Below are 23,289 nucleotides of genomic sequence, written 5' to 3' on the forward strand. Positions count from 1 at the left end.
GTTTCAACGTCGTTTCATGGGCATTCCTAAATTAGCCATTGCGATTGCATTCTCAGCATGATAGCTCTCAGCGTGCAAGGAGAGCTGCTGTGTCCGTGGCTGGTCAGACCTGCCACAAAATTATGGTGGCTGCTCGATATGCATCGATGTTACCAATATTTACACAGGTAAGCAATGTCGTATACAGATCAGAAGGCAGTAGTGGATGTCCGTATGCACGGGTTATCGTTACAACCATTACCATATTTTTGCAGATGCGCTGCATACAAAATTGCAGCTGTGAACGCATTAGCATCCATCCCAGAATCAGGTCCTTGGTTCAGAACCCCTGGAACCCCACCCCCCCACCCCCGCTCCTAATGATTAATTAGGCACTTGGAAATGTAAAATTTGCTTAATTAGGCCAATAATAAAATGTAATATTGGGGTAATATTTTGGGTGATATCCTGCAAACTGCAGAATAAGGGGTTAAATAATGTGGGACAGGTATATGGGCTTGTTGTATTGATGAGAAAGGTGCTTTTAGGCTTCAAGGTGGAAGTTATAGGTGTTTTTTGCCTCATTTTTAAAAGTGGCTTATAATAAGAGATGTGCACCGACTTTCATCCATCATCATCATCATGTTTTGATTTTGTCAAATCCACCCTCAAGTGTTTTCGTTTTGAGTTTGGATATGGATTTATTTCAAAATTTATAAAAATAGCTAAAATCATGTAATTTGGGCCTGTTTTTGTTCCTACAGTATTATTAACACCTTGGGGGGGCCAAGGTGTATTAATGCTGTGTGCTGGGCTGCAAAGGGAGACTGCTCCTCTGCCTGTTGGGAGGGAATGATCATCCTTATCGTGCCCCCCCTGGATTTGCAATGGGCTGATGGGTCCACAGCGCTCCCCTCCCCAGCAAGCGCAAACATTCCCCCCCCGAAAGAAGCATGCTCACGCCACCGGCTGTTAGGCCGTGCCTCCCGCTGTTAGGCCACGGCCCCCTCCATCCAGGCCTGAGCCGGCTCTTGGCGGCATTGAGTAGTATGTAGCATTGCTGCATGAACTACAGCCCATACCCTCTCCATACACTCTCCTGTGTGAAAAGGCACCTGAAAGTGGAGGACTTACATGCAATCCAAAACACATAAGATCCACTTCTGAGATCTATGATCCGAACTTGCGAAATAATAACCCAAGCCGGAAACTCGGTTCAACTCAAAATCCCAAAGATCTGGTGTGTTCGGTTTTCAGCAAAACTGAATAGCTCATCTCTACTGTCTTATAATGTCACAAAAATCAGCTTCCAGGTATTTTATGCAGCCCAAATTAATCTAGAGCATTTCATTTGCTGAAAAACATTTGCATTCTATCATTCTTCATTGTTATTAAAAAAATGCAGAATTCAGTAATTTGACACCTATTAGCCCTAAATATTTTGCTTTTTGCCACTAATATGATTCTATATTATTATCGAATGTTAGTTTGCACTTTTTGGGGTACAGGGTGATTTCCCTGTTTTTCCACCCACATAATGCTAATATCATAGAAATCGGGAGTGCACATTGCTGCACTAAGTGAAATCACCACGCAATTGGTGCATTAATTCAAGCCATGATAAATTAAGATTCTTTCGCAGCTCATGCCCCTGAAACTGATATTGGCAAGCCTCCAGTATATTTCTATGGGTTTGTGCATGACACTACAAAGAACAACTAATGTACATGTTTGGGTATTTAGTTTTCGATTTATGGTGAGGTTATCAGAAGCATGTCCACATTTCTGCTTACCATACCATTAATCTGCATTCAGGACACACTGATCCTCCCTTACCTGACACCCCCCAATACTGTATATTGACATAAGTAAACATGGTACTTTTTGGAGTAAAGAATAATAATTACCAGCAAAATCTTGCACATGGTATACTCATTTCATGCACCCTGCCCATGCAATTATAATATATTACCCATAAGGTATCTGTTTTGCTTTGACAGCAATTCATATTGTTTAAATTCCTCTTACAATGTCCTGCTGATTGGCTGTTGTGTAATATGCTGACCATTTCTGAACCCTTGAACCCAGAGACATGGAAAGGGATTCTAACAGGCTGCCATCTGAACTATGTTAAGAGGCAAGGAATAGCTTTCTTTTAATGACACGCCTTTCTCCTTAACAGTTGGTGGGAGATTAAAATAATCTAGGTGGATAAAATACGTTAAAGTCGGTTTACACTCCGGCTAATAGAGAAAGAGGCCTGTGCTTTAGGTTTACATATGCACGTACTCCGCAACAAACCCCCCCAAATATCATGGTCTTATCTATTATATTTTTATGAATACCATCTCTACATGAAGCCTGCTCTTGACCCCCCTTAATGTACTGTCCACCCTGTTTAGTCATCAGGTGCTGACATTCTGAGTTACAGCCATATTAATTGCTTGATAAAAGCTATAATCCCTTCTCTTTGAAGCCCTAGGCTGATTTTTAGGCAGTACTTCAAAAGCTGCACACAAGAGAAGAGGCAAATTTCCTACCGCACAGAACATTAGAATTTGTCCTATCTTCATCACACACATTTGGGGGCACAACAAATAGTGTAGCACAGCACTGCTACAGGCATCCTTGTGCTATATTTAACATGTGATCTCATCTGGAGATGGTTATTCAGATTCAGGTAAGGTTTTTTCCTTTAGACATCTGCGATGCTTAGCTGAGATTCCACAACCTAAGCTTTCCTTATCAACTTAACTGTAAAACAATGTTTTATTTCCAATTCACAGCCTCAGAATCATCTACGTAAATATAATTTAAGAATCATTCTGTATGATTACTATATTATTTAATTTTTTTCTTTCTTGGTTCTTTACAAATACATAGCAATGCATTAAACATTAATATAACATAATTCCCGGGCTAGCTAAATGGGCAACTGTTGCAGATGGGAGAACAAAAAAACTGAGTCTGGAATGAAACAATCCTGACAGCTTCATATATTCAGCTTAGGTCATTTATTTATTTATTATTTATTTATTTTGCTGTCTACTGAAATTATTTTACTCGTTAGATGTTATCTGTTTATGTGCCATTCTATTTACTTTTGTGCTGTAAAGTTTCCCATAAGGGCTTTTGGCAAATATCCCTAGCACTAGGTGGCAAGCAAAGGTTAAACATATTTGAGATCAAAGGGATGTTTTTTGTACTTCCGCTGTCTCATTTGCCCTGAAATTCAATGCCATGTCAGGATTTGTTTAGATGCACTTAATTTACATTAATACAAGGCCAACATGCATCTTTCAGAAAGCAACAAGCTTGGCATGGAGTACAGTATTAGAAAGAAGTCTCCAGTCAAAAACACACTTTATATTTTTATTTATGTAATTTTCAATAGTCAATATGATGCCAAATTAAAAATACAATGGGTATAATTCAGTTACCACATTATACATGTTTTAGGTTGAAAACAGCTTAACCACATCTCACAGTTTTTTTTTTCATACAGTACAACAAATGTTTATTTAAAGTGGTACTCCCAATTGTACATTCCAGCTCGTATCCTCTTCTGGTAGAGGTTATGACTTATAATAGCTGAAATAAATATACGCAACCCCTGTGAATCCTTTGTCATCAATGTGCTTGTTAGCGTACTGTAAGGAACAGAAAGACTGCAAAAAGCACAAACATCTTGAGCGAATATAATGCCAAGCATTTGTCTTTAGGAAAATAATTTAACAAACCGCATTCAAAGGCCATATGAGATTTATTTCAGTAGACCCAACTGCAGAAATAAGAACCTAGAATTTATGTGCCAAGAATAGCACTGATCGTTTAGTAAGAGCTAATAAAAATATAAACACCAGGCTATCCAGCAAAGGGTTTTGTTAGGCATTGACTAAGGCTGGAGAATTTATAAGCAACAGCGCCCTCTACATGCAGCAAGTTTTACAATTAATAGAATCTGCAAAACCCAAATTGTTTGCATCTGTTTCACAGGTAAAATAAACACACATGGCTGTTGCAAAGCTGCTACTGCACTTTGAACTTATGTTACTCATCATTTGTAAGCTATGAACAACAAAACCTTTGTGTGTTTGGCAGTACATTAAAGACACAGAGAAAGTATAATAATGTTAGTAGATTTTAACTGTGCTGAGGATAACAGCTCTAATTTTCCTTCTGGCATCTCAAATTGTAACATAAACATTAAAAAAATAGGAAAAAGCATTTGCTTTAAAAAGAAACAATTTAACTCTAAGTGATAGATCCTCTAAATATAATTAGTATATATATATATATATATATATGTGTGTGTATATATATATATATATATTAGTATATTCACCTATTAAAAATTATGTAATAACGCATTTACATTTCAATACACTGTATTGAGTTTCTTAGAGGATGACAAATATGTAAAAATATTTTTAGAGCTATAAAATATGGCACAGATTTACAAATCTTACACATTTACAGATAATAAATGTTCTTTCTTTAATTTTATTGTACATATTAAATTACTTTTCGGAGGTCTGCTGTATGCAAGAGTTAATACTGCTGCTGCCCCACTTGTTCTTCAATTAACTGCCTAGCCACTACTTTTTAATGAATCCTGACCAATGGTTACTAGTTAAGCGTTTTACTGATAATTACAGTTTATCAATGCTCACTACATTTCAGAGTGCATTCAAAAAGAAACGAGAATCAATTTTAGCCCACTGCGTTGTTTCTAAATCCTGCTGAAGACCAGATAATGGGAATCTTAGATGTTTCACTTACACATATAATTGAAAGTTATATGAACGGGATAAAATGATCTTTTTCTTATATTCATTGGGTGAGTGCTGGGTCATAGCTAGGTATAACTGCAAACTTATTTTGGTCAGCAAAGTTACATGAAATAAAACAATTTTCCACCCAAACAATATTCTGTATTTTATTTTACATTTGGATACAGGATTTTTTAATGTCACTATTTGGCCCTATTTTCCCTTCTTTTTTAGTAGAACATTCTATTTCTTTTGAGATCAGTAAATTAGTATTATGATAACAACCTTCCATGGTCAGTAATAATATATTCTTAACTTCTCATGTATACATTTCTCTTATTTTCACATATTTATATTTATTTACATATATAATTGTGACTACCAGTTTTAACAAGTTTTCAAGTTTTATAAAAATGTGTATTAACATTTTTTTTTATCCTTTCCAGTGTTCTAAAAAACTATTTGAATAGAACAATTCATCATACCGCACCCCAGAGTCAGATAAATATTATTGTCATCTAATTCCCCTATTAATATCTGACAGAACATTAAAATCAATATTAACTTGTTAATGTTTGCTTCTTCTTGTCAATGGCACTGATAGTGTTAAACCATACATTGAAGTGTCAGGACAATACAGCCGCAGTTCCTTGTATCACTTTGTTCATCTGAAGAGCAAATTAAAGTAGTGAAAGACTAGTGAAAATCATTGTTTCTCTTGCTCCTTGCTTGTGACTGCTGTAATCATCAAGGCTGATTTACAAATGCACCCTTGAAGGTTTCTCAGCTACCTGCAGTGTAGAAGACTGTTACTTTGGCACTCACACTCATGCCTTTGTAATCACCACTCAAAAAACTGTACTTCCAATTCCCAGTCTCTTGATTGAACACCTCATTCTGTGCTAACAAGGTGTCCAAGGATTGGGAACGCAGGTTTTGCTCATTAAGAGTTGCTCTACTAGTTTTGGTCATTTGGTTACTCTGAAATTGCAGTTTAATTTTGAATAATTTTTTCTCAATTCAAAAAACGATGATAAAATCTGAGACAAGTCACATTTACATCTTGCAAAAGGGAATCATCAGTTACTATATGGGGTCATTGTACTGCAATACAAGTGACATATGGAATGTGTTTGCTGTATAGGAACAGCAGAGCAGTTTAAACCTCTTGTAGTCACTTTATTTAGAGCACTACAGGGTTATTATAAGAAAATCTGAATATTAATCATGTTTCATATTCCAATTTGTATGCAGAAAGGAAAGCTGTGATATGTACAGTATAATGGAATTAATTGTTATATATAGATTTATACAGTATAATGGAATTAATTGTTATATATAGATTTACCATATGTTTAGGATCACTAATTCAGCACCTCACACTTTAACACTTTAGATGTCTCAAATATTAAATATTATTATTATTATTATTATTATTATTATTATTATTATTACAATGAATTTCAATTGACAATTTTTGCATGGCTGTTAACTATTTAATCTTTGAGTTTTTAGACATTTAAAACAGTTCAGTAGTGACTTTTATAAATTGAGTTAATTTTGAAATGAACAGCTGAGATTTTCTTTCTAATGATAATATTAGAAGTGTATAAAACATCAGCATCAGATTAAACTAAGTGCCAAGGGTGTCAGTGTGTATTACAGACTACAATGATTTAATAATGTTTTGACTAATGCATTGAATTTATGTTATTGATTTATCCTTACTAGCTCTTGCAAAAAGTTAATGTTCTTCTCATAAACTGTCAAAACTGAACTACTGCGAGCTGTCCTGAATAACAGAAAATTCAATTAAACAAACTAGCAAGGTAATATCAATTCTTAATAAAAAAATTGTCCTGCAAATAAGTGTAACATAGTATTGTTTGAAATAATGGACTTAGGTTATTAATATGATTTTAGAATTAACTGTAAATTCTGCTGTTATAAAGAATATAATCTCTATTTTTCTATAATACATATATATTTAATTTGTGTGTCCAGCATGGTTACATCACAGATTCTTGAATGTGCATTTTTTAACTTTTTGATATTTTTATTGTATACTTGTTGATTAGCTTTAGTTAGTCATGTATTTTCTAGATCATGGGTATATAAGTCAAGGAGTATTTATATTTGAACCTTTCAGAATATCAAACCTTGACAGTTTGGTAATTCTCAAATTAATTTTCTTTTACATTTTGCTTTTTAGCTGTCACTACAGTCATAAATTATGTTATTTACGCATAAACAAAGCAATTATATGTTTAAATTAATTTGTTTTTAGCTTCTCTTTTATTACTACAAACATATAACTATGAAAAAAGTGCAAATTACTAGATAGTGAACAAAAAACACTTATAAGCTATAAATGACAGCTCTCAAATAACAATTTAAAATATATTTTACTACACAGAAATACTTATACTTCCAAATGTTTTTCCTATCTAAATGATAAAACTATAAACAGTATATAGTATATATACACAAGTATAACTAGTAGTAAATTCACATTAATATTCCAACATCTTAGTATGGTAAATAAGTAAACTAAGATATATAATTACGCAAACATATTCATATTTATATACATATATATTTACACATATAACTATATATATATATATATATATATATATGCAAGCACATGTTTTATATACACACACATTGTCACATTCTATCACAAATGACCTATAAAGGATATTCAGATCTCTATTAACCTTATAATGTATAATGCCCTTCCTGTAGAGAATGTTGTAACTTGTGACATGTAAATATCTATTAAAATACAATTAAATGTGTTTCATTGTGATTTAAAATGTGGCATTACAGCAGATTTAGGTCAATAAAATAATGTTACCTAATGCACAAGGTAATAAATAATATTAACATATATACAAAAAAAAGTTAAAAGGGAATCGCTTAATTAAAAAGAAAAAATAATTTCTAGCACATGTAAATGTGCCAATTCTGCATTAATGCTGTACTAGAAATATACTTCAGGTTATCAAAAATATACTTTATTACAAGATAGCGATGTACCTAGGTGCACATACCCTGTGAATATAATGAATTGCTCCTGGCAGGTGCATTGCACAATGCATTTTTTAGGGACATAAAAAGAAAAACGAAGTTGCTGATTACTGCACCACTGACCTCCAGCCATGCAACAACATTCTGTGTTTACAGCATAACATAATCTCAAATTGCTTTTTACATGAAACAATAGCAAAGACAAAAGATACTTGTTTTACAGCACTATGTGTGTTTACATTTTGATACTACCTGCACTTGCATAAAACAGCTAATGGCTTAATCACTAAATCTAACTTGTAAAGATGTGTAAAGAGAAATTTAGATTAGCAAGATTATAGAGAACTGTAGTATAATCTGCTTTGATTTGAAGACAACATAAAATTATGTTACAGGTGCTAAGCATCCAAATGTTTTTGCACCTAGTTAAATCTACTTTAGAATCAATATAATATTAAAACTTTGTTTCCTTCTTTAAAAAAAACCTCAGCAAATAAACAAGGCGGTAAATAGCTGCCATGCTGAAAAGTCTGCATTTCTGTATTATTTGGTTATTTTATGAGTTACTATAATGTATATGTACTAATTGGCTAATACAATCTAACTGATGGAACTTCTTCATCTCTATTGTGTTATTTTGTTATTTAGTAAACATTATATCGCAGCTAGATGATATCTGCACTTTATGTAATACTCCTTGACAACAGTATATACCAATTTATACACATAGGAGAATACAATCTGTATATTTGACATAGTTTAGCTTGAAATGTTTGTTTAAATATTATCTCATCCAAATGAAGGCAGAATATAAAAATATCACTTGGGTTTAAAATAAACTCATCTTTCACTCAACGCCATTCACCATTTCAGTACATAATACAGGCAGTTGTATGATTGTGCTACATTTTAGCTTAGAAAACTATGATTGGCAATCACCATGTTAAACCCTGAAAGTAGTTTATAAGACATGAGAATAATGTGAGCAGAAAAAAAAGGGTTTGGTGGGGTCCGCATTTAGGGACCGTTGGGATTTATTTGCTAACACTGCATTTAGGTAGACATTTGCACTAGACTATAGCAACCAGTCAGATAGTTGCTTCAATTGTCTAACATGCACTAGATAGATAAAATATAATTAATGATTGGTTAATAGTTCAGTGCAAATGTGTCCCTAATTTCCATGTTAGCAACTGAGCTTTAGTGTCTCCATTTATGCTACCAATGTGCAACCTTTATCATCCTTTATTAATTTCCTTTCCTGTATAATAAACAAAGAGTTTTTGAACACATACTAGAACACAAGAGGGAGGGAGAAAAACAAATAGAGAGAGAGAGAGAGAGAGAGAGAGAAAGAGAGGGAAAAGAGAGAGAGAGAGAGAGAGAGATTATTTTGTTATAATCTGCAAAACCTAATGAGGTGATTGTGGCTGAAACCATCTCTACTGTAGGTGCAGGTTTTTATCTCCACCCATGGCTGGGGAAACAATTATTTGTACAGTTATTCATCTGGTACTGCATTGTTGAACATGAGAAAGCATGGATTTTAGAATGGGATATTTAAAGTTTTTATCTTTCCCAGTATTCTACATTTAGGGTAAATTAGAAATAAAGTGGGCAGGTAAGCCATAAGCAGAATTTTGGTACTGCTTAAGGCTAAGGATACACATATATTGTCAATTTCAGCATGGTTTCCCTTTAGTAACCGTAGGCTGTGTTCACTACATTCTAAATGGTTGATCCAATCAGTCGCGAGCCCCACTATGTGCCATTGCAACTGTTTGGAAATACCAGCAATTGCACATCAACTCGCCCCATTATGCCCTAAACTTGTCAATATTGTATGCAGCCCTATGGGACAGTGAACAAAAATTTGCAAGACTGGGGCTCCTGTAAGTGCGGCATATGTGCCCACTTACTTGCAGGGTGGGCCGGCTTGTGGCTAATTGAATAGCCCACTAAGTGTAGCTTAAAAGGAGAACTGACCTTTAAGAGAGAACCTTGATTTCTGTGGTTAACATGTTCTCAGTATACACTGGTGCTGTTTAATAGCTGTGAGATTACTGCGCTGTAATATTTATGTTGGGACATAGGAACAACACATGAATAATTAACAGGACAAGTGTTATACTCACAGAACTTCAAACAAAGGGAGGGGGTGTGTGTTTGGATTTGTGCAGATGACAAGGACTGTGTGATATGTAGTGAGGGAGAAAAAAGGGGGGGTTCGGGAAAAAAGGGGGGGCACAATAAATGATGATTGATGAGCAATAGTCCTGGTAATTTATGGACAGTATGGATAGAGTCTATAGTCTTTGCGAGGTATATACTTGTCCTGTTAGTTCTTGGTGGTCGATTGCGGATTTTGTGTGATGGAGAGCTCCCTTTTGTTCAGCGTTAATGCAGTTTTAAATGGTGTCCGGCCGTCTGGACCTGTCGGCACTTATCCATCCTTGCCAGGTGGGATGATGGTCTCTCTGTGCCGCAGTCTTCCAGGTGGCTCCCTGCAGATGCTGTGCCGATGACTGTATCAGTGCTCTTAGGGCCTGATTCAGAGCTGAACGCTCTGACCAGAGCACTCGCTCTGAATCAGGGCCCTCCTACCTTTTTTTGGAGTGTCCTCATGGACGCTCGCATAGCTGTGGGTTACCACCCACAGCTATTGCGAGCGTCCATGATGATGGTCGCGATGGTCTTGACCATCACGACCATCGGGCTTGCGACGGAGACCCTGCAGTAGGGTCTCGCAACTGCAAGCCCTGGAGTGATTTTGGCTCTATCAGAGCCAAAATCACTCCCACTAACATCACTAGTGATGTCAGTGGGGTTGGCTTGAGATGGTAGGTGTTCCCATGGGAATGCCTCCGTCTGGCAGGCACGCCCCAGCATGCCCACCAAAGGGGGCGTGCTGTCAATCAACATCGACAGCACGCCCCCTTTGGTGCGAGACCCGGTGCGAAAGAGAGCCCGTTGCTCACCGGGTCTCGTGCATGCGCACGACGGAGCTCCCTCCGTTGTGCGCATGCGCAGTGGGGGAACATCGACCCACTTGCGAGCATACTGCAGCTCACGAGCGGGTCTGAATGACCCCCTTAGTTTGCAGGCGCTTTATCGCTGCAATCCAAGCTCTTTTCAGTGTGCCAGTCCTGTGCCATCTCCATGAACCTCCATCCTCCGTGTATCTTTTTTTTTCCTGACCTCCCCCCCTTTTTTCTCCCTCACTACATATCACACTGTCCTTGTAATCTGCACAAATCCAAACACACACCCCCTCCTTTTGTTTGAAGTTCTGTGAGTATAACACTTGTCCTGTTACGAGGTGTCTCACCAAAAATTAGCCGGCCGGGAGTAAAGTACATGCATTTGAGCACAATGTGCCTATAATGACCGCAAGGTGCATCAGTTTTTAATAAAATTTTGTGTTAAAACGTATATATTTTAATAAATACTGCATGACAAATTACTGATCACAAGTAGTTATTCCGCACACAGAAAAACATAACAAGGTTGAGTACATAGGTATGACAAAACTTCCAATATTACTTTATACTGAGGGTGGTTACCTCACATATCCGCAGCCGCCCCCGCCGCAATCGGAAATAGGTCTTTGAGCGCGTAGACACACAAAACATTTTCAAACACATGAATAATTAACCAGAATGATTGGAAATGTGTTAGATTGAAAGATGTAAGAAAATGTGGCATATACATATAAGCATGCAAATACAAGCCAATGTTGCTCAGAGGTCACATATCTGGGATACTACCGATTTATTACAAAAATTAAAAACCATCACCTGTCATCAAAACTATGGGTTTTTTACCCTTGATGTCCAAGCACTCTACACCAACATTCCTCATGAGGCAGGGATCTCTGCGGTCAGGTTATTAGATAATGATGTTAATACCTCTGAGGAACAACGTGATTTTCTGCTAAACTGTATTTGATTTATTTTGATGCATAATAATATTATTTTTGACTCCACCCACTACTTACAAATTCACAAAATGGTCTTGGGCACCAGATTCGCTCCGAGCTTCGACAATACCTACATGGGAGTATTTGAAGATCTATATATATGGGAGTGACCAGCCGGAGCGAGTCTGGTGTTCAATGGCCATTACATAGATGATCTTTTCTTTATTTGTGATGGAGATTTGGATTCAGCCACTCACTTTACTCATTTTGTGAACACTAACACTATGAATTTAAAATTCACTTCACATTTCAGTCACCTTTCTATTGATATTTTGGACATTACACTATCAGCTGTTGATGATAAAATCATCTCGTCTCTTTATATGAAAGATGTGGACTGCAACTCCTATCTGCATTACACTAGCGGCCACCATCGCCCTTGGGTTTAAAATATCCCAAAAGGTAAAATGGGTAGGATCAGGCGCAACTGTACCAGAGATGCTGATTTTGATGTACATGCGAAAAAAAAGAAGGATAATTTTCTAGATAGGGGCTATCCCTTGGGATTGATAGAAAGTGCAAAAATTCATGCTGAAATAACTCATAAATCTAAACTAATACAGAGAACTGAGTTACATACTAACAGTGGTATGGCTAGCTTGACAAGAAATTAGATTCCCCTTGGGAAAAAATAACTGAATTGATTAATGGATCTAGGAAAATAATCTAGGGAAATAAAAATAACTATAAAAAAAGATACCTCTTTATTGTTCGTTTCCCAATTTAACAACGAATCCAGACGGATCAGTTCCATAATCAATAGAAATTATAAAATTTTGAGTGTTATCCAAAACTCTCTAACATCATTGCACCTAAACCTAGTATAGTCTTTACAAAGAATAGAAACCTGAAAAGTTTCCTAGCCCCAAGTACTTTTAACAGCAATATAAACACACTTGGGAAAATTAATACTTGGATACCTAAGAAACCAAAGGGTTGCTATACTTTCAATCACACAAGATGCTTAACTTGTAGATATACAGTATTGTTAACAAAAGCAAACAAGTATCATCAGCTAAGACAGGTACTATTTTTGAAATTAACTCCTTCATTAGTTGTGAATCATCATATGTTATATATGTATTAAACTGTAACTGTCCTTTACAGTATGTGGGTCATACTACAAGTATTCTGAAAGAACGCTTTCATGAGCATAGATTGAATATCATGAGAGGCAAGGAGACACATAGGGTCTCCAGACACTTTTCTGAGGTTAATCAAAATAATCCTGATTGTCTTAAAGTTATGGGGATTGAGATAATAAAGAAAACTATAAGAGGGGTTGACAGATACAAGAAACTATGTGAATCTGATTCCAAATGGATTTTCAGACTCCAGTCACTATCTCCAGATGGTCTAAATGAAGCACTGGAGTTTTATGATTAGATGATTGGTTGGGGATGTGGGGTGGGTTGTCGCCGTTCCATATGTACTGTATGATCAATGGACTGGTCACCGCCCACCCCACATCCCCCTTTCTAGTCCTCTGGTACTCCATTGCTTTCATATCTGGTCATTTTCATTCTCTTTCTCTTCATCTAGATATGTAGTAATATATATTATTATTATATTACTATATTACATTATCATGTTATTGTATTATTATTATATTATATTGTTATATTATCATATCATATTATGCTATGTTATTATATTGCATTATATTATATGTTATTATATTATTATATTATTGCATCATTATATTATATATTATCCAGCCCATACCTTTTCATTTTTAATCCTCCTATGGTTTTATAATATTATTATTACTACAAAATCTCATTGTGATTATTGTTACTGTCAGTATTCCCTTTACCTGTTAGTTTTGCTACATGCTATAGCTCCAATTTTAGTTATTTGGTTACATGGTATTTCAGTTTTTTCCAGTGTTTGAGGATTTCATCATAACTGGTGATATCAATATATATTAAGATCTTTTTTCCTAAGTCTATATCATTGGACCCCTATGGGGTAGAATATCAATGTATTTTTATTGATAATGTGGTGGATTAAGTTGTCATACAATAAACATTCTATATGTAAATATTAATGTCATACATATGTATATAATTTTGATGTATCCTTTCTATAATTATTAATTATTTATCGATCATGATGTTATGAGCTAGTAAAAATAAAAATAATATGATTGGCTATGTAATGAAAAAAAATTTATTAATAATAATATCTAATATGTATTAAAACTTTAGAAATAAAATAAACTAAATTCAATAGCTCAAAAACCCTTTTTTTCTCTACTTAGTTGATAACTGGAGATGCCGTTAGAGTGTGTGTTTTTTTCATGCAGTGTGGTGTCTAAAATTACTAATTTATTTTATATCTGACATTTAACTAATAGTTATATTATTCACCATTGTGATCTATATGACTCTGTCATGTTTTTGTTGGGACATTAGGTTTAGAATATTTGTATTTTATTTAATCATTAATATTATATATGTTGGAACTAATTGGCTTTATATGAATGTGAGTTACCTATATTATATAAATATTTTGTGCTAAACTGATAAAGATATTTCTTTCTGTGGCCATAAGAATTAGTGAGGCTTCAGAACAAATGAAATCAATACATCTACTTCTGTTAAGACAGACCGCTAATGGTTAAAAACAATTGCCCAATTATCCAATGACTTTCATACTGATACTATTTATATGATCTAACAAGCAAAGAAAAGCATTCCAGCTTGAAAAAGGCTACAGTAGTAGCCGAAACGCGTTGCTACTCTCCCACCAAGCTATTGGAGATTCTCCTTATTTCAATCCACCTGCTGCTGTTCCATTGCAAGCCATCTCTTCATCCCCATTGTTGCTAGACTTGTCTATTCTGCAAAGTTATTGCTGAGATAGAGACTGGACATGCATGCATTTGAGTGAGTACACGTGGCCACTGGACCCTGCTAACATCTCATACTGCCGGCTACACAGACGGGAGCCACTTGTCCTCTCACTGCTACTCAGCAACTCCACAGACACACTGAACAGACAGAGACTAGCGCCAACCGCGGAGTGATTGTGTACCGCTGTAACACTGTCGGACACCAGCTGCAGGATTGCTACATTGAGCCGCCTATGGTTTAGTGTCCTGATTATCCAGGGACTCTGCTGATTCACATACAGGTACACCATCGGCCTTAGTCTAACCTAAACTAACAGTGTTATACTTTACGCCCTGAATTGCCCTGTACAGGACCAGCAATTATCACCCTGTAGGTCCTATACTGGACTGTGTGATCAGTTCTCATTATCTATATGGCTGAGATATGTTGTACTGTCCTTGATTTTGCTATACTTGAGCTGTATTTATCATTGTGATGGGTTCAATATACCAACATTGTCAATTAAATTTATGGGGAGAGCTGCCAGTAAGCTATAGTCTTTCTTATAAATATCAATAAAGATAAAACACACCATCGGATAAGAGTACCTACATGAGGTTTCTCTAGTAATACAATCTGGAACTGTTTTTTACAGACATTGGCCCTCATTCAGAGCCGGACGCTATTTGCGGTCGTTCGTTTAAAAACAAGGGGTGGCTATTCAAATGATCCGTACGCACATTGCAGTCTGTTCACACCTCTAAGTCTGAACGAACGAGCAAAACATACGCTCGTTTATTTGTTAAAAACGCCCCCTGGCCGCACGCATCCTACGTCATGTCCGCTATTTATTAGATTAATCGAGTACATCGACCAGCGTATGAACTGCTCGCTATTCTTGTGGTTGGTGTTTGCTACCACAAATTTGCGTGCAGTTCTGGCTATAAAATAACCCAGTGACGTGGTCAATGACGCTGCTGTTTTAAATATACACACCCATAAAACGCCCGTTTTGACCTTTAAGCACGCCTGCGTTCGGATCTCCACTCCCCATTTTCAAGCACCTTCCCCTGTTACCACCCACATACGCCTCATTCTGTCACTCAAAATAGCAGGCACTCGCTATATAGCGTACAAAGGATTTTCGGCCGCACTGACTGGTTCGCGCATGCGTACTAAAAAGCGTACGCATGCGCAGATGTGCAAACATCGCTCGGAACGAGCGTACTGCCGCTAACGAGCGGCTCTGAATGAGGGCCATTGTTCTATGTGTATCTGGTTATTGAGATACATTTTATTGGGGTCTTATCAACTCCTTCTGTTTAGGTTTTATATTAAATGTGATTATTATGTTTTTTCTTTTTAAATTTGTTATGAGATATTATTAGAGATACATGTGATTATTGTCTTGTATTTGCATGCTTATATGTATATGCCACATTTTCTTACATCTTTTCAATCTAATACATTTCCAATCATTCTGGTTAATAATTATTCATGTGTTGTTCCTATGTCCCAACATATATATTAGAGTGCAGTAATCTCATATCTTGTTTCTGCTAACGAGGTTGGCAATCACCTCTTTCATTTACTGCTGCACTGATATTTGACTCTCTGGCTTGTTTAGCACTAGGTTTTTTGTGTGTGTGTGCTGTTTAATAGCTGGTCTACCCTGCACTTGCACTTATCTGTGTGCATTTACAGCACTGTCATTTTATACTACATATATGGCACTGGATGGCACAAGACAGAAACTGCATTTTGTACCTATACCAAAGAATCTGATGGAGTTTCCCTCTATACAATTCTATTGCCAAGCCCTCATCATAGTACAGTATACTGCATATATTTGTTTCATCTGATTTTAATCTGCATCATAGTATAAAACAGGGAGTTCAGCCAATTTAAAGTAGAAACCATTGTGCGTGCCCACCAATCTAGTGGCGTAACTAGGGCAGGGCGAGCGGGGCACGTGCCCAGGGCGCCGAGGGACTGGTGGCACAGGGTTTTTTTTGGTGCCGCCTTCCACGGTACTGGCCTGTCCTGCTAACAAGGTTGGCAATCACCTCTCATTGGCAATCACCTCTCATTGGCTGCTGCTGCTGCACACACAACTCCACCAGTGCTGGCAGACAGGGCCGGATTAAGGTCTGTGGGGGACCCTGGGCAACAAACATGTGGGGGCCCCTATTAAATGTGACAAACTGGGGTATGCGCAATGGGGACCTTATGCAGAGCCCCCTGTAGTGTCAGTGCCCACAGTGGTAGTGCCCTGTATGCAGTGAACCCAGTAATAGTGCCCCTTATGCAGTGCCCCTATGCAATACTCCCATTAGTAGTGCCCCCTGTAGTAATGCCCTCTGTATAAATGCCCCCAGTAGTAATAACTCTGTAGTTGTGCCCCAAATAGTAATGCCCCCCAGTAGTAATTGGGCATGTGCCCAATAGTAATGCCCCCTGTATAAGTCCCCCAGTAGTAATACCCATGTAGTTGTGCCCCCAATAGTAATGCCCCCAGTAGTCATTCCCCCTTTAGTAGAGCCCTCTGTAGAAATGCCCCCAGTAGTAATGCCCCTCTATTAGTGCCCCAATACTAATGCTCACTCTCTAGTAGAGCCCCCAATAGTAATGCCCCCTGATTAATGCCCCCAGTAGTAATGCCTCCCCCTCCGAGTAATGCCTCCCACTTGAGTAATCCCCCCCAGTAATGCCCCCAGTAGTAATGCCCCCAGTAGTAATGCCTCCCCCCCAAGTAATGCCCCAGTAGTAATGCTCCCCCCTGAGTAATGCCCCCAGTAGTAATGCCCCCCACCAGTAATGCCCCCAGTATTAATGCCTCCCCCCTCCCCAAGTAATGCCCCAGGTGTAATGCTCCCCCCATAGTAACATCCCCTGTAGAAATGCCCCCCACCAGTAATGCCCCCAGTAGGCCGCTTGCACTAAAAAAAAAAAGCTCATACTTACCTTAAGCTAAGCCCCACGTCCGCTGTAGTCCACTAGGCTGCTCCTCTGCACTATGGCAGATACATCATGACATCTCTGCCATAGTGCACTGTGTGAGCCAGAAGCTGGAGCTCACGTGAGCTCAAGCCTCCGACTCCAGCTGCCACTGTGGGGAGGGAGCTGGATGCCCACAGGTTACAGCGGGCGCCGGGTAAATGGAGCCTCCCTGTGGCACCAGGGTTAGGTTGACCGGAGGAGGCGGAACTGGTTTCGTCTCCTCCGGTCCACTTTAACCCCGATGGGTTTGGGGGCCCTTAAACATGTGGGTCCACCTCTACTGGGAGTACTAACCAGGTGGACTACTACTATGGCACTCCATCAGGGACCACTACTGGGGAGACTACTACTGGGTGCACTATATAAAGGGCACTGCATAGAGGGGGACTACTACTAGGGGTACTATATAAAATGCACTGCATAGGGGGGGAATACTTCTGGGGGCACTATATAAAGGGCACTGCATGGGGGGGAACTACTACTGGGGGCACTATATAAAGGGCACTGCATAGGGGGACCACAACTGGGGGCACTGCATGGGGGGACTGCTACTGGAGGCACTATATAAGGGGCACTGCATAAGGGGGTCTACTACTGGGGGCACTATATAAGGGACATTACAGGAGGCACAAGGGACACTGCACTGGGGGCACTAAATAGGGAGGACCACTACATTGTTAAGTGACCCCATCCCTTAGGACCACGCCCATTTTTGGCCATTCGTCTTTGTTGCGTGCATATGGGGGGGCCTCCATTTTTAAATTTGCCCTCGGCTCCAAATACCCTAGTTACGCCACTGCACAATTCTATTCAGAATTTATATTATCCCACTAGCCTGTCACAACTACAGTACAATAAATGCAACCAAAATAAGTAACAGGCCAGGATTTCCAGATAGGCCACACAGGCCTGAGACTAGGGTAGAAGAAAGCATAGAAAAAAAAAATGGAAAACTGTGTAGCTCCAACATAGCTGGAGTGCCACAGGTTGCCTACTCCTGACATAAGGGGTCTATTCTATTCGGATCCCTCCCCCTGTGTCAGGCTCCTTCCTCTGGACGCTGAGGCTTTGTGTGCCTGCGTGAACTCTAGTTCATGTAGATGCACTAGCACTCCTTTCAGAGCAGTGAAAACATTTTGGTGAATCAGATGATTTTTGGATCAGCTGTCTCCGTGCCGGACCCCAATAATTTACATAATGAATAGACCCATGAAGAGAATTGTTAACTACTGTTCCTATTTGACAAAACACAACTTTGCTCTATAGATACAATTGTACTTAAAGAAAAGCTGATCTGTTCCAATAGAATAATAATAGAATAGAAAAGCTGATCTATTCCACAATGATAATAATAATAATAATAATAATAATAATAATAATAATAATAATAATAATAATAATAAATAATAATAATAATAAATAAGGTGAAATACACAAAAAGGATTCAAAATAATAAAGCAACATTTTAGTAATTATTGTAATTGGTCATGCACAAATTAAAATATTAAACTGGTTATTTGTACCTAACAGTAAATTGGTTATTTGTCTGCAAACAGTAAAGCAAAAACCTCTCGATTTGGTTAGGCAAGATTATGGAGATGAAGATTAACATCAATTAAAACGCAATCAAATCTTTTGGGCTTGGACATTGTAACTTTTACCAAACACAAGAAAGTATGTAGCTGTGGGCAAAGTAACTTCACATTCTGCATGCAGCACTACATCCAAACCAGTTCTTCTACTGTATTTGCAAATATCCCAAACCAATTCCAAGCTCCTCCCCAGCTCTCCTATTGTTCATGCTTCCTACGCTGCTTTTGCTGCCCCTTTGAATGTTGACTTAATTTAAAACAAGGGTCACAAAGGCTAAATAAATGCATTTTCATATCTGTCTGCAGAGCAATTGTTGTTGACACCTCCTACTGTGCAGGCTCTAGTAGGTAACCAAGAATGTCAGCCTTTTTGAATGTGATTACCACTTTTCAGGTACTGCAACAACTGACCAAATATCATGTAAAACAGTATCCATCAGTTGCTCATGACCACTCATTCTCCTGGTGGTATGAAAGGAGAAATGTCTTACATTACCTTTAGAGAGAATATTCATTTTGGACTCAGGAGACAAAAAATAACCCCCCCCTGCCCTCACCAACCGCTTCAAACAAACCGTACATTACTCATATACTGCATGGGCTAGTGAAGAAATCATTCAGCTACTTCTGGAATTATCTTGTATAGTCCAGAGAGAAAGATGTTAACTTTTTCATTTGATATCCCCAAAAGAACAGAGATACTGATATACCAGTGTGTTTGGTTATCTTAGCACTAAAATTAATTATCAACATTGTAAAATGTTTGTATAACTATTGTTATTATTTAAATTGCTTGTTATGGGAATTTTTTGTATAATAAATAATAGTTAATTTATTTATAAGATACCCAAAACAAGTCACCAACTCACAATATAGGTTCTGATTCAGAGATGGTAGCAATTTTTATGTTCTATTATTTGCTACTGTGCATGTGCAAAAGGTCAGAGAAATCCTTACTACACATGTGGCAACCCAAGTGTCTGATGGCGATCATAATTGTGTAAAGCATTGCTAACACTTCAGAAGGGGTTTGCGATCCTGGGCGTTTCAGGGGGGAGACTGCGAGGTAAGCTAAAGTGATCACAAAAAGGGGCTGTTTTATGGGCGTGTTAGAGGAGTGTCACAGGTATGTCTGGTAACGCTGATGCATTTCCAGTCACAAATCCATAGCTTCTAAGGCCATGTTTAATTTGAATTGAAGAGAGTAGCTAAAGAAGACCCTAAGTTACCGCTATTGCCCAAGGAGTCACAGTGCTTATACACACAGAGGGCTATTGCCCAAGGAGTCAGGGTGCTTATAGCCTTATACACACAGATGGCTATTGTTCAAGGAGTCATGGTGCTTATACACACAGTGGGCTATTGCCCAAGGAGTCATGGTGCTTATGCACACAACAGGCTATGGCCCAAGGAGTCATGATGCTTATACACACAGCGGACTGTTGCCCAAGCAATCACGGTGCTTATACACACAGGTGGCTATTGCCCAAGGAATCACGGTGCTAATACACACAGATGGATATTGCCCAAGGAGTCATGGTGCTTATACACACAGATGGCTATTTCCCAAGGAGTCACAGTGCTTATAAACACAGATGGCTACTGTCCAAGGAGTCACAGTGCTTGTATACACAGAGGGCTATTGCCCAAGGAGTCACAGTGCTTGTACACACAGATGGCTATTGCCCAATGAGTCTCAGAGCTTGTATACACAGAGGGCTACTGCTGCTAGAGAGTGTGATGATGTAACCCTGGTGAATAGCTATGATACTGGTGCACAGCTGTGATTCATCCAACTTAGCTTTTGTGTGTAATTGTGTTTTTTTTAGTGAACACATTTTCCAAATGCGTTCAAACATCACAAGCTCCCAGGTGTAGCCACCTTTGATATGTAATGCAGTCTGCACACAGGGCTGTGCAGAAAGAGACAGCACCAGTGTACTGTTGGGGGCATGGCCTAACCTGTGGCCACACCCCCACTAAAAAAATCATGCAAGGAGAGGAGCAAGGTGTGCTGGGCTGGGGAGAAAGTACACGCTCCCTCCACCCCTCTTGGCACCTCTGTCTGCACACTTACCCCAATATCACAGAGATGTTGGGTCTAACTCTGAGTTACAAGCAAGTCTCAATGCACATGGATTTTATCATCTTCTGCATACTGTTCATACAATAGAGAAATAAACTGGCCTCTGCATCAGGTATCCGCACACAGTCAGAGACCTCTAGGGCTTAAGGATTGACCAGACCACAATTTCCATGAAATGGGCATTTCTGGGCGGTGTCTATGCGATTGCACAGAACTCTTCTGCCTTGTGGGAGAGTCATTAAAATGTCCTGAGTATGTAGGCTGACTTCCTTGCTTGATCATAGCGAACAAATGTAGATGGGACATCTACTTCAGCTGGATCTTTTGCACCCAGCGTGGTGATGGTGTAAGCCTAGACACTAATGATAATGATCACTGAGGATGTAAGAACAATGGGTGGGACAGGCTTCCATATGCATTCACACTGATTTTTAGTATACAAAAACCAGATTCTCATATAAACTAGTAAATAGGCTGCCACAGCCATACAGAGAAGCAGCTGTAGATGTGTCTGATTCAGAATCTGTCCCTTTATTTGCAGGATAGATGGGTGACATCCCTTAGTCCCTTATACTTGAAGAGACATTGAGCACAGTAGGACATGTAGCAAGCTCCTTAAGATGCAAGTTACAGAGACTTGGCTGCATTACTTATTAAGCTTCTTAGGAGAAGTATGGTAATGGAGGCTTGGTTTAAAGATATGGGATAATGATGAGGACAACAGTAACACTGTCTAGCTAGGGGTAGGCAACATTTTTCTCCTTGGGTGCCAGACATTCAACACTGCAAGCAAAAAAACATTCCAAAGTGCCACCACCATTATCACATAATGTATAGATGTAATGGGTAGCTACAAAAATTTTAGTAGCTTCCCTGTCCTTCCTTTTTTAAAGCTAGTTTGCACAGGTTAGGTTGATAGTTTGCAGTCTGGAGATATAGACATGCTTCCAAATTGTGTCTGTTAGTTAACTGTGGTAGGGTTCACTCAACAGAGGCACAGGCTTTGCTGAGTATCCAGGCCATACTGAGGTTCTCCAGTTTGGAAAAGGTCTAATTGGGCAAATATGTCTCCTCTGTACAGGAAGGAGGTGGGGCAGGGGAAATGAAGCATGTGTGAGGGATTGACACCTATGGGGGCCACATAAAACATACTCCAGAGCCCCCTTATGGTACTAGGATTGCCTATACCTGGTCTAGCTGCTTTTAATTGGCTCTGTATTTAGCAAATCGCTGCCATTTACTTGGATTTCTTATTTGTCATTTCCATTTAGACCCCTGCAGGAAAGAAGACCCCCCTGGGATGTACAAATTGGCAAGCAACAAAAGTGGAACTGTTTGCATTTGGCTGCAATTTATATTGGAAATATGAGTTATGGGTTTTTTTTAAATAAAAAAGACTCTCAAGGGTCTATTCTCTGTTATGTACAACATGTTATTCTTTATTACATTACATATGAATTGGGTAATGCAGCTGTTACATTTATAAATAATAACACTGTCCTGATGCACAACAATGGCACATGTGATAAAGTCAAAGCCATTGTCCCCTCAATCTCATGATTAATGTAAGAAATAAATTAGACTAAACTGAACAGTATTAAAAGAGTAACAGATAAATTGCAGCCCAAATGGCAAGATATTTTCTTTATACCTAGCTGGAAAACAACACATTTTCATTGTACATCTTATTACCTTTATACACACAGAAAAAGAGCTCCACTTAGATTGTTCAGGGAGAAGTGTTGCTTTTACAAAAAATCAGACATTGAACTACTGTACAGAACATTCTCTCTCTCTCTCTTTAAATTTTGATATGAAATTATGATATTTCGAAGTACACACCCCATATGGTTTAGCAACTTTATAGTAATAGGATAATGTACATTGGCCCTCATTCAGAGCCGTACGCTCTGAGCAGAGCGCACGCTTTGAATGAGGGCCGGGCTCCATTTTCATGGAGCGTCCTCCTGGACGCTCGTATAGCTGTGGGTCACCACCCACAGGCTATACG

General features: G+C 38.4%; 1 long non-coding RNA gene across 1 annotated transcript; it reads left to right on the top strand.

The window, feature by feature from the left end:
* Positions 1-2,467: 2,467 nt before the first annotated feature.
* On the top strand, positions 2,468-22,625 carry LOC148524195 (uncharacterized). The gene is made up of 3 exons (XR_015878373.1): positions 2,468-2,659; positions 6,483-6,580; positions 22,550-22,625. It is a non-coding gene; the product is annotated as an uncharacterized LOC148524195 (long non-coding RNA).
* Positions 22,626-23,289: the final 664 nt, after the last annotated feature.

Source organism: Taudactylus pleione, unplaced genomic scaffold (assembly GCF_031769625.1).
Source record: "Taudactylus pleione unplaced genomic scaffold, aTauple2 ptg000120l, whole genome shotgun sequence".
NCBI classification, from domain to species: domain Eukaryota; kingdom Metazoa; phylum Chordata; class Amphibia; order Anura; family Myobatrachidae; genus Taudactylus; species Taudactylus pleione.